The sequence below is a fragment of the Sus scrofa genome, chromosome 1 (genome assembly GCF_054392235.1).
Source record: "Sus scrofa isolate SSC_HxYL_T2T_F1_AM1 chromosome 1, Sscrofa_HxYL_maternal_Yorkshire_Landrace_v2.0, whole genome shotgun sequence".
Lineage (NCBI taxonomy): Eukaryota > Metazoa > Chordata > Mammalia > Artiodactyla > Suidae > Sus > Sus scrofa.
The window spans coordinates 64,807,888-64,821,133 of NC_139383.1; the positions used below are offsets into that span (position 1 = coordinate 64,807,888).

The following is a 13,246-nucleotide window of genomic DNA, read 5'->3' on the forward strand; positions in this document are numbered from 1 at the left end:
CACTCATTTATAAAAAAATTAAATTATGAAATATTTCAAGCATAAAGAAAGATATGAAGAAAAGGAAAAATAGAATAATACAACTAATAACCATGAATCCTACACTAGGGTCTTTAAAAATCAATGTTTTGCTTTATTTGCTTCAGACCATTTTGTCTCTTCATTTCAAAGAATAAAGCAGATGCTGTTTAGCCCTCTGTATATCCCTTCCCATCTTCCCTCCTTCTAGTTTTCTTTTAATCTGTAATTGTATAATTTTTGTTCAGAAAAATTTCCAACATGGAAAAGTTGAAAGAATCTTACTGTGATCACCATCTATATAACTGCCATCTATATGTTGCTATTGACATTTTACTATTGCTTTGTCCTACATCTATCCATCTAGTTATTCCTACATTCTTCATTTATTTATTTTTTGATGCCTTTCACATGAAAGTACAGACATCAGTACATTTTCCCTTAAACACCTGCCATACATATCACCAATTAGTGTTCAATACTTATTTACATCTTTCTTTTGATGTAAAGTTTAAGTAGAATGAAATGAACAATTCTTAAGTGTACTTTGAGTTTTGACAATAGCATGTCTGTGTAGCCAGCCATCTGCACGATCACTCATAGAGCACTGTCATTACGTGGGAAAATTCCCTTATGCCCCTTCTCGGTCAGTCTCTGCCCCAAGCAGATATTTTCCAACACAGATTAGGTTTACCTGTTCTACAGTGGAATGTAAATGGAATCACACAGAATGTCCTGTTTTGTGTAAAGTTTTTTTTACTCAGGGTAGTGTTTTTGGGATGTATCCATGCTGTTGAGTGTGTCAATAATTCCTGTTTATTGCTACATTGTATTCCATTGTGTGGATGAATCTTGGCTTGTTTATGCACTCCCCTTTTTTCAGAGTATAGGCTTTCTAGTTTTTGTTTATTATAAACAAAGCTGCTATGGGGCCACTCCAGCCTTGATGAACGTACTGTTTCCATGATCTGTCTTTTCCCATCCATTTAATTTTAAACCATCTGTATCAATATTTAAAATATATCTCATATAGAAAGCATAGACTTTTGTCTGGCTTTGCTTTCTAATTGGAATTATTAATATACTTACATTTAATGTAATTCTTGGTGTCTTTGGATTTAGGTTATTAAAGTTTTGTTTCTTGTTTCTTTCCTCTGATTTTCATTTCTCTGTTCCCCTCTTACTATCTTATTTTGGACTATAGAAATGGTTTTCAAAATTTTAGAACTTCATTTATATATATTTAAATGGTTACTATAGGGATTACAATATACATCATCAATTTTTCACAGTTTAACTTGGATTAATATATTGCTTTAAGTAATATGTAGAAATTTTGCAACTATATAGGCCCATTTACTATTTCATATTTGTGTAATGTATGTAATTCTTTTGCCTTTTCAATTCTTTTGCCTATTCAATTTCTAAAGCAGGACAAATTTGATGCAAATTATTTTTGAAAACACTTAATTTCGTTAAAGAAAGTGGAGACTCAGAAGAAATTATGGATGAAGTGACACAAATAAAAATTAAAACTATGGAAAATATAAAATCTTAATAACTTATAGTAATATAATAATAGATAACCTTATAATAATAGATATAATAATAGAATAATAACCTATAAAATAAAAGGAAAGTATCATCTCAAAAACTGTGGACAAATTATGAATGAAATCAGAGACAAAACATTTTTAAGTTTATAATCTAATTTCTAACATGTTTAAAAAAATGTAGGAATTCCCATTGTGGCTCAGTGGTTAACGAACCCGACTAGCATCCATGAGAACCTGGGTTCGATCCCTGGCCTCACTCAGTGGGTTAAGGAACTGGCATGTCTTGAGCTGTGGTGTAGGTTTCAGACCCGTCTTGTATGTAGGTTGCAGACACCGCTTGTATCCAACATTACTGTGGCTCTGGCATAGGCCAGCAGCTACAGCTCTGATTGGACCCCTCACCTGGGAACCTCCATGTGCTGTGGGTGCAGCCCTAAAAAAACAAAAAAATAGAAACGAAAATAAAAACGTAGAGGGTACAGGACACAACCTTTTTTTTTGATTAACCTGATTTATTGAAAAGATAATCAGATATCAAAAAAATGTTTTCAGAATTTGCATCAAGATTCTTTTTTTCTAGCATGTTGGACTGAAACTAGGAGGAGAATCAAGCCAGCTACATAATTATTTGGTCAATGGTTTTGTAACTTTGTAGTCAGGCAGCAGTACAGACAGGTCTTTTTCCTTTGCGAACCCTGAGACTGATGATGGCTATTCTATGACCAGGACAGTTGGTAAAGCCAAAATTAACTAGGTAGAAGTACTTTAGTTATGTAGGTAGGGAAACAGCAGTGGGTTCAGCTACTTTATTCAACTCTTCTTGTGAAGTCAGAAGTTGACTGGCCTTGTGTGGGAAAATCAATAAGGCATTTATAAACCTTCATGAAAGAAAAGATGTTTGAAAAGGGAATATGTCGGTTACATGGAGAGATGACCCTGTGTGAAGGTGGGAAGGGCTAGAGTAAGCGGATTAAGCAGCAGTGACTACAGGGAACACACGCCAGTATTTTTGATTTATGTTAGCGTTCATGTAGTGAGCACTGTCTGGAGAATAACAGTGCTTTTAAAACCCTATTGACAAAGCCCTGCACATATGTAATGGCATTGGGAAGTTGCTGGAGTATATACTGTGCTGAAAGATTCTGTTTGGGGATGCCTGATGATCCTTTTATTTCTTTTTTTATTTTTTAAAGTTTTATTGAAGTATAGTTGAAATCCTTTTATTTCTTAAGGGGTGCTTGGTCTAGTCTTTGTAGTTTGGATGGGTGATTAATTTGGTTCAAACTTCCTGTTCACACATAAGGTGATCAGTGGCTTTTTCTTTTAAAATTCTTGCCTAGCTAAGTTTACTGTTGCCAGAGTACTAGATTTTGAATATTTAGGCCCTTTCTTTCCTCCTCCTTACTATTCACACTTCTGCATGGTTATTTAGGGCGAATACAGGTGCAATGGACATGTTATCAAATATTTGATATGAGTCATTTATTTTAACTTTGGTTAAAAATTAATATTTTGCTGAAGAGCAGAAATTGACAGAATATGGCAAATCCACTATAAAAATAGTTAATATTTTAACTTATCTGCATTCGTATAACACTTTTATACTCAGAATTTTGGTTTTCTTAATTCCAATGAAATAAATTATTATTGGATTCAGAAACATGATAAAGTTGGAACAGTATAAAGGAATATAGGTATACAGCTGTTTATGAATGCACACCTCTTTATTGAAGAATGTTTAGCATTATAGGAATTGAGTGTATTTTCTCAAAGTTGGTATGAGACACGGCACAAATGGATGGGCCTTTAGGCTAAATCTGCCCCTCAAAGCTTTCTTGTTGTATCTTATATGATTTTCACTGCCAAAGCTGCTTTTTAATTTGTAAATGTGAAATAGGCTGGATCAAAGTCTTAGAAGATTCAAGGAATCTAATCCAATTTGATGTAGAGCAAAACACAATTTGAAATCTAAATAATTCCCAAACTCAAGAAGCTGCTTTCTGATCTACTTTCTTTTCCAATCATCACAAAACGAGACTCCTGCTGTAATTCTCTGTTCCCAAGATAGACATCTATTCTATGTATCTCTTTGGCAACCTTAAAAAAATTACCCTTGCACTGGTTCATTTGATTTAGTGGTCTGGAAATTTGAAAATGAGGTTGTCTGTTAAAGGTGACCCCCTGTAGTGTCTTTGGCAGCATGGGGTGTTCCGGAGCAGGGAGCAACAATGGCAGGAAGCCCCCTCAAAGAGCAGTGGTGCTGACATGATTGGGTAGAGCAGCAAAGGCTGATTTCCTTACACTGAATCTTTCCAGCCCCAGGCGTCTTTCTCTGACTGTCACCCCATTAATGCACAGCAATTTCTAGGCAGTCTCCAAGTCATCACCTTCTGAAAAACAACAGATGGGTTAACTGGCTTGAGGTCACTCAATGAGTCAGGAGCAGAGCTGGGGTTAAGTCCCCAATCTCTCCACACTCAACTCAGTATACTACCAAATATAGGCTGGGGCTCCATCAGCATTTCTAATGCTTGGAAAAACGAACTCATTAAAATAGCTCTGAACTGATTAAATAGGGTTTATACCCGGTTTTTCTTCCTCCCCTCCTTAATTTTCATTCCTTTCCTTCCTTCCCTCCCTCCCTGCTTCCTTCTTTCCTTCCCTCCCTCCCTCCCTTCCTGCTCCCTCCCTTCCTTTCCTCCCTTCCCCCTCCCTCCTACCTTCCCTTTCTTTATTTCTTTTTAAAATATTTTGAATTTACCACGTACCACTTACAGTTCAAATCTGCAAGGATGTATCCTGATTATACTGTGGCCCTCTCCGTGTAGCTTCCTTAGAGCAAATGATAATCTTCCCATATCACATCACATTATCGTTAAAAAGGTAAAAATCTGAAATTAAAACGCTACGAGGTTTACCCTGAGTTTTAGATGAATTTTTTTTTCATCTAAAAATAATTGTTCTGATTCCATATATGAGTTGCCACATTTAAGTAGCAGCTACTCTTTGATTACATTGAGAGAGAAGGGAAATCACATTTAACTGATATCTGCACACAAGAAAAAAAAGTCACTTTATCTAAGTTCAAACTATTAAATTTACAACCAAGCTTTTACCCAAAGGCATTTGAAATATAGCAAAAGTAGCGACTGAAGTTAAGTACTTCCCTGTGATGAGTTGCCAAAATGAATCAGGGAGGAAAGGAGGGCAGGAGGGGAGGGGAGGGAGAGAGGAAGGGGGGGAGGGAGGAGAGGGAGAGAAAGAAAGTTAAAAATGGAATTAATTTTAGAAACAATTTGGAAGGATGGATTATAGACTTGATTATGAACGACAGCCTCTCAAATCCTCAAATCGTGGTTTTAATCTTTTAAGTTGTTTGTTTTGGGATCTGGACTCTGAATAAAGTTTAATGTTAAAAGCTTTCTCCCCATAAACATGAATATGCACTCACCATGTAAAATTTTAGGTAGTTTTTGAACTCAAAGCCCATTCAAGGCCATAAGTTAAGAAATCTTATACTAACTAAAAAAGAGCACTTAGAAAAAAATCTAGAGTAAAAATTTAAAAATTAAATAATTCTAAATAATATTGAACTTAAACTAAGGATGTTTAGGTAAACCACAGACCTCTGATTCACATTCTCATATATAACCTTATTAATCATAAAAGCTATCAACTCTCACTTTTGAGATCCCCAACCCCCTTATGCTGTATCTCTATGCAACATGTTTTATTATCATCATAGAATTAAATAGTGAAAGGAATTGTGATAAATCATTTTGAATCATTATATTATAAAATATAACCCTTGGTATTATATTAGGACAAATTTAAATCATTCTAAAAAAGTAAAATTAGTATTAAAAATTCCCAAAGAAAATTCTACAGCTGTACCCAATAATGTCAATATTTAATACTTTCCTGTAAGAAAAAGAAGTTTTTCTTTTTGTCTGACTTAAATTTTTCATACTTCAAATTAGTAATTTTTTATCATCACTGGGAATTGAACACAGCTGGTCAATAACTTTGCATAATACTGCTCAAAAGAGGTACCTTATTTTTTTAATCAACTAAAATATGTAGATAATAGGTTGTTTTGATTGTATATTTAGTCTTGATCAGCTCCTAAAAGATTTTGCTGTAATTTAAACTCCTTGAATTTCAGCTTACGAACCAGAGTTTCTTTGGAACAAGCAAAACATGTTAAAATAGCAATTACTCTCGTAATTGCAAATAGCTGAAAGTTCCTGGATTTTTGATGCTCTTATTCTAGGTTTGATTTTCAATATGTTTTTGATTGCTTCTCTAAATTTCTTTGCATTTTCTTGTAATTTTATTTTTTTAAGCCATGTTTATAGTTTTAAGCTCATCAGGAAAAAAAATGGAAACGTCAGTTGGTGGATAAAATAGGAAGGAAGCAAAAGAAAATTTTTCCAGTCTCTTAAGATGCCACACATCCTTTTGAAAAAACTCCATTCAAATAAAAGTATTTTCCTGATCACTTTATGTTTATTTTCAGTTAATATGTTAATTAAATTTGCTTATAGATTGTTCCAAACTCAACCTGAGTTACAGTTAAAGGAGCTAGGCTTTTATCAATGAAAAAATCAGTTTGGTTTTTGCTCCCCACTCTACCTCTTTCCTCCCTAAAAACACTGGAAGAAGTTTTCATATTTTGATGATATTCTCGTTACTAAGCCATTGAACCTTTCAGATGTTCAATTACAAAATATTCCTCAGTGGAAGTGTGTCCTCAGTATCTCTGTAGGTTATTCAGAGTGGCATATACCCTATTCAAAGGGTTTCTCTCCATCCTTTTCTGTTTCCTAATCATGACCTCATATATTGAATTTGTGACCTTAAGTACAATTCCTTTTCCTTTAAGACAGTGTGTTTTTAATTCAAGGAGATTTTAAAATTGCTTTAGCAAGTGGTTAATTAAAAAATGGGAATTCTCTGAATCATTTGTGCATTTATTTTCTCATAATTTATTTTAATATTTCTTAGTGATGATACAAGACCACAGTCTCACAAACACACGATACACATAATGCAACAATATTAGAAATCAATAGTGTGTGTTTTATTGTATACTGTTCCTAAAATATACAGTAGGGCAACTTACATAAATCATTTATTCCCAGTCATGATTGATGACCTCATAACTCACGAGTGACGGGGCAAAGCAGAGCCCCAAACGAGTTATGAAATGTCATCAATAACAAGTGGAAACAAATGATTTATCCAGTGTCACAGCCCATTGTATGTTCAGTTTATGCAACAGCAGTTAATGATAAAAACACCCCAAATGGGTGCAGCTTGTATTTTATCCGCCATGTATGTACATACTCTTCCTATACTATTTTACACTAGGTTAGTGCTTATTTGCCATGAAGAAAATGATCAAGGTTGAAATAGGAATGTGGGTTGATAAAGAATATATGATTGTTTATATATAAATCCTTTTGGAATCTCTTTCCTCTTGACTAGGTTTTTCCTCTTATTTTCTTTCAAAAAGTATATATCCCTTTTCTAGCAAGGAAAACATTGAAAAGAATATCTACAGCTATGAAATAAATTTGTTTCTTTTTCAGTTGACATCCTAGGAGAGATAAAATTTAGCATGATTTTGTAAAGTTAAAGGATGTTGTATGATTTTAGTGGTAATTTTTTTCCCATGTGATTTTTTTTTTTTTTTTTTTTAGTATATACCTTAAAGATCAAGGAGTTTCATATTCCCACATTCAAATGCAGTATGAATCTGTCTATTAAGCTATTTTTATTTTGTAAACTTATCCTATACATCCTATGTATATTTGGAAATCCTATATGTTTCATAATAGAAATCTATTTATAACATTAAGGAGCATTTATATTCTTGCAAATTTAGAGATTTGTTTCGCTGAGGTTAGGGGTATTGGTGGCTACCAGAAGCTTATATTTGAGGCTAGTTTTCTGAGGTTTGCATTCCAAACTCAAAATTGATATTAACTATTGGGGAAATTTTCTTTTAAAGAGAGTTTCAGGTTTTTGAAGTTTATTTCTTATGGCACTGTCCTTAAATACTTATAATGTGGACTTACTAAAAACCCCCAAATCATGTCAGATAGAACTTTATCAAGTGAATTTAAGAGACCATAATACAGGTAGTGTCCTGTGCTGGTTGTTCCGCAAAGTTAAGCAAATCTACCTTCTACTTGAAATGAACAATTAGACCAAAGGTAAAGAGGCAATTAGGCATAAAGCTAACTTCGTTGGTCTTAGCAGATACCAGAAAATACATACAGTTTGGGGCATTTTGTGAAAGCAAATATGTGTCAAGCTCTATATCTCCCTTTTGATGCCTTTGGAATGTATCTCTAAAATACATTACAAATCTTACTTTTTCAAATATCCACTATCATCACTTAGTCGAAGCAATTATCTTTTCTTCCCTGAAGTATCTACTGCTTCCAAACTTGATTCTGTATTTCTTTTTGTCTCCCATCAACATACTTTGCATGTATGTAGTAGCCCTGAGAGAGCTTCCAGAATTGCAGTACTCTTTAATGTCTATGAAATGCAGAGTAGATTTACTCTGAATGTATTGCATATACATTATAATATGTCATTCTAATTTTCCTTCACAATGTCTATCACAATTTTAACAATATATTTATCCCTGTGATTATTTGTTCAATATAGGTCCCCCATTTAGGCTTTTAGCTCTATAAAGAAGGGCATGTAGATTTTACTCATTGCTTCTCTGCAGTGCCTAGCATGGTACCTGACACCTAATAAATCCTTAATAAACTTTTTTTTTTTTTTAAAGAAGTTAGGGTTGAAAAAATAGCATGGTAGAAAAAGTTACTAACTTCTTTTGAGTAATTTCTCATTTGCTGATCACCTACCACATGAAGACTACAAAACCCAGAGATTTACTAAAGGATTTTTACCCCTGGAAAACTGATACTAAATATGAGCACCCAAACCAATTCAAATATTTATTGAATATATATGGGTAGAGGACGGGCAGAGCTGATCCTAAAAGCTTACTTGATATTGGTAAATTTAAACCTTAATTTAAAAATGTGAGGAAAAAATTAGCAAGAAGGAACAGATTGAATGTTATTTCCCATGTTGGACCATGTATATAATTATGAAGGCAGAAGTTACTAGAAAGTTTATACTTTGCTGTGGACTGAATCGTGTCTTTCAGAATTCATATATTGAAGACTTGAGCCCCAATGGAATGATATTTGGAGATGGGGCCTTTGGGAGATGATTCGGTTTAGATGAAGTTATCAGAGTGGGGTCCTCAAGATAAGATTGCTATTAAGAGACTCCAGAGAGGCTTGCTGGAGGGACACACTGAGGAAAGGGACGCACTGAGGAAAGCCCATGTAAACACATAGCAAGAAGTTAGCTGTCTACAAGTCAGGAAGAGAACTCTTTGCAGTGTGGGATCTGAGCCACATCTGTGACCTACACGACAGCTCAAGGCAACGCTGGATCCTTAACCCACCGAGCGAGGCCAGGGATCGAACCTGCAAGCTCGTGGTTCCTAGTCGGATTTTTTTCGGCTGAGCCACAGTGGGAACTCCAGGAAGAGAACTCTTAGAGAACTCCGCTATGCTAGTACCCTGATCTTACACTTCCAGCTTCTAGATCTGTAAGAAAATGAATTTTCGTTCCTTAAGAAATGCTCAGTCTAAGTATTTTGTTATGAGCCCAAGCTGGCTAAGACACATGCCTTACTGAGGGTCTCCTTTTCCTCAGTGCAAGATTTCTTTATATGAAAAATCTAAAACTAAAATGCACTGAGAGGCTATAAAAATGAGAGTGATTTGTTATCAGCAGTGCACTTGATAGACTGTCAATGATGTAGAAGATGGTATAGATGCTTCTTAGAGGTTTTATTTGCTGGTATACTGAAAGTAGTTAATACTAATAATTATGATTCTGGGAGTTCCTTTCGTGGCGGAGCGGAAATGAATCTGACTAGGAACCATGAGGTTGCGGGTTCAATCCCTGGCCTTGCTCAGGAGGTTAGGGATCCGGCGTTGCCGTGAGCTGTGGTGTAGGTCGCAGATGTGGCTCGGATCCTGCATTGCTGTGGCTCTGGCGACAGCTACGATTAGACCCCTAGCCTGGGAACCTCCATATGCCATGGGTGCGGCCCTGAAAAGACAAAAAACAAACAAACAAACAAACTAATAATTATGATTCAATCCTAAACTCATAATAGGCGTATAGAACTTAAAATCAAGGAGATGATATCTCCTTTTTTTTTTTTTCTGAACTGGTTATCTTTCAACTTAAGTTATGATTTTGTTCAAGGAACCATATTAATAATCTAGAGCATTGGTTTGCCTTAGAATTTGCTGGAAGAAAATTTAAATTTCCAAGTCTAAACCCCAGAATTACTAGAGCATAATCTATGTGAATGGGACCTGGAATTTGTGTTTAAGAAAACAAACTCTGAGACCTAGGGAAACATTGAACCACAGCATATTCAAGAACACATGGGATTAATAGAGAGTATAAAATTATGTCTTAGTAGGAAGGTTTGAAAGATTTGGAGATATTTATTCTGGAAAGGATAAAACATAGTTGTTGAAATCTTGGCTGATAGTAGAGAAATATGTCTTGATCTCTGTCATTCAGAGGGCAGAACTTGGATCAACATGTAGAAAATTCAGGTAGTATGATTTAGCTTCACCATGAAGCCTTACTAATTTCTAGTGTTGTTTAAAGAGCGAGTTACATTGGTGATTGCTGAGATCTTTCTTACTGGAGATATTTAAGTAAAAGCTGTGTAACCTCTAAGGGAAGGGTGTTTGAAAAACTTCCCAGTACATTCTTCCTTCCCAAATAGGAAAGTAGTGGAGTAGATATCAGAGCTTGCAGTCATGTAAATGGCAGAATACATTAAAAAAAAAAAAACTCCTCTTGTATCTAGCATGTATTACATAATTAAGTACATGCATGTTCTACCTATCCTGGTCCTAGAAATTTCTGCAATGAATTACTCCTTTGTTTCAAGGGATTGAAGGTCACTTGTCAAGGGAAGATATCTTGTGGGGAGGTAAAAAAGTAAGTGATTTTCAGTTACAAACCTCAGTGGAGATTGCTGAGGGAATATTATATAGAAAAATTCATTTGTGAAGACAGTGAATGGAAATGAATGAAATAAGAACATGAACTCTGTTCAACAAGTGAAGGTTTGCCAAAATGGGGTCTCAACTTTCTAGAGGGTGGGCACTTAGATTAGGGTACTGAACATCTCAGAGAGAGCAGTATGATGAATAAAAAACACTCAAAGCTAAATTCCTAGGCTTCATTATCTTGCTTAGAGCAATTTTTTATTCTTGCTTTATTCATACTCCATTATTAAGGATTCCCCCTTTTTTTTTTTTTTGCATGTCTTTTGGCCAAACCTCTGATTTGAATTTTTCTAATTCCATTGCATTTTATGATATATATAGTTGGTGATGGAATTAGGTGATTTCCTTTTAGAATAGATTAGGAGTTACTGGTGTCCCTAACTGCAACAGGATGTTTGTAGATCAGCACCCAAATCTAGGTTTCCCAGATATCACCCATGGGGTTTGTCATATTATTACAAGAGTTTGAGATTAGGGGGTGCTGTGCAATCAGTGATATTTGAAAAATCCCAATTGTCACTTTTCTCAGTTGTCACAAAATCCTCAAGGTTCTACTCTTTCCTAAGCAAGTTTCTAATTTTCTGTTAAGAAGTATAAGACTTTGTTATACTTTAACAATGAAAGAATCAGGTTCTTCTTTTGATTTTTAGCTAATCAGTCCTGTGACAGTAGAAATAAGAGATTCTTTTAAGGTGGTCAGAGAACTTCTTTGTTTTCTGCTTGTGGCTTAAACAAATACTTCATGTTATATTAGAGCCTGTTATTATTTTTTTTTTCTTAAGTTTTCCGTGCGGTTACAAGCAGCTGATCTACCTGACCATGCTTGCTTTCTTAAGCTCACCATACTCTGTTTCAGAAATTGCTACTAATTTTATTATAGTTGTACATTTAATAAACACTTCATTCTAGGTGACCATAGGTTGTAACCGGAGTATCTGTTTTACTACTGGAGACCATGGTTTACTAATATTCAACCCCTTCTGGCAAGCAGGTTCTTCTTTTAAGCAAACTCAGATGTTTATCTTTGAGTGTTTTACCTATAATTATTTCCAATAGTAATCTGTACTAGTCAAGATTCAGTTGGTGATGTCAGAAACTGCTTTAGCTATTTTAAGCAAAAAGAAAATACAAGGTACTAGGTATTTACAAATGTTGGAATTCTGGGAGAATTAGAAGCTAGGCTGGACTTCCAGGGAGATTCCCAGAAAAATGTTGCAGAACAGTTCAGCCAAGGAAATTGCACACTGTTAAAATCAGGAGGCTGGGGAACCAAGAATTTATCATCAGAAACTTTGACTCCAGAGCCACACCACAGGTTCTAGATGTGACCCAGAAAATTTGTTGCCTTGTGCAATAAGCCTCTGTTTCACTTAAATAATCACTGAATTCAGGAGTCATATCTCTAATTGGTAACATCCAAACTGCATCTGGAATTCTAGATTCGAGGAAATGGAGGAAATGATAGCTCTGTAGCCTTTATAATATAAAATTTATTTAAAGCATTTATCACAGTTCTTGGAAATTCGTGTTAAAATCTTGAAGAATGTTAGTTATTTTGTTGTTACCAAGAAAATAAATCATATATCATTTGAATGAACTGACCTGTTTAGGGTAGACCCTCATTTTGTGTTCTCTTTATTTATGGTCCCCTTGGCAGAAAATGATTGTCATGCACACTGGTTTTATTTCCAATTTCCTTGTTAGCAGGTGTCTTCAGATTTATTCACTTAGTTTACTCACCATATTGCAACTCTTCATGTAGCTTCCTATAGTGAATAGTTGAATCAGAATTTGAGTCTCTTTTTTTTTTCCCCTTACTCATGGCATATGGAAGTTCCTGGGCCAGGGATTGAATCCAGGCCAGCTGAGACCTATGCCACAGTTGTGGCAAAGCTGGATCCTTAATCTACTGTGTTGGGAGGAGGATCGAACTTGTGCCTCAGCAGTGACCTGAGCCACTGCAGAGACAAAACCAGATCCTTAACCCGTGGTACCATTTCAAAACTCCAAGAATTTGAGTTCTTATTTCATGGTTCCTGTAACAAACTGCATAATTCTTTTGCCTCCTCCACTTGTTAAACCTATATTAGTAATTTGCAGATAATTAGAAGATGGTAAATATACGGTGAATAAGAAAAACACATTGTGTTCTGAAGTCCCAAGAAGAGGATGCTTGTAGTGTTTTCAGATTATCCTTAGTTTGGTATTTTTCTCTGGTCAATCACAACTTCCTAATTCATGCTTGCTCTTATAAATATTGCCTTGTTTATTATTAAAGTATGTGAGAGAATAAACAGTGCCAATATTCAGATATTTAGCTAAGTAATGATGAAAATTTATGTATTGATTGTAAATGCTAAATTCAAACCATAATTCTTATAGAGTGGCCTACATATTGACAAAGCTGTACAGATGTGAAAGAAAAAGTAGTTCTAAAAATGTTGACATTTCATAGAAGGTTAGGGCTGGAGGGGATTTTAAAGATCATCTAGTCTCACCTTCTCATTTCATACCTGGGGAGACTAT

General features: G+C 35.0%; 1 protein-coding gene across 32 annotated transcripts in view; it reads left to right on the forward strand.

Annotated features, from left to right (window-relative positions):
• LOC102160801 (uncharacterized) overlaps nucleotides 1-13,246 on the forward strand; it is a 1,256,521-nt gene that overhangs the window by 212,682 nt on the left and 1,030,593 nt on the right. The window lies entirely within an intron of this gene.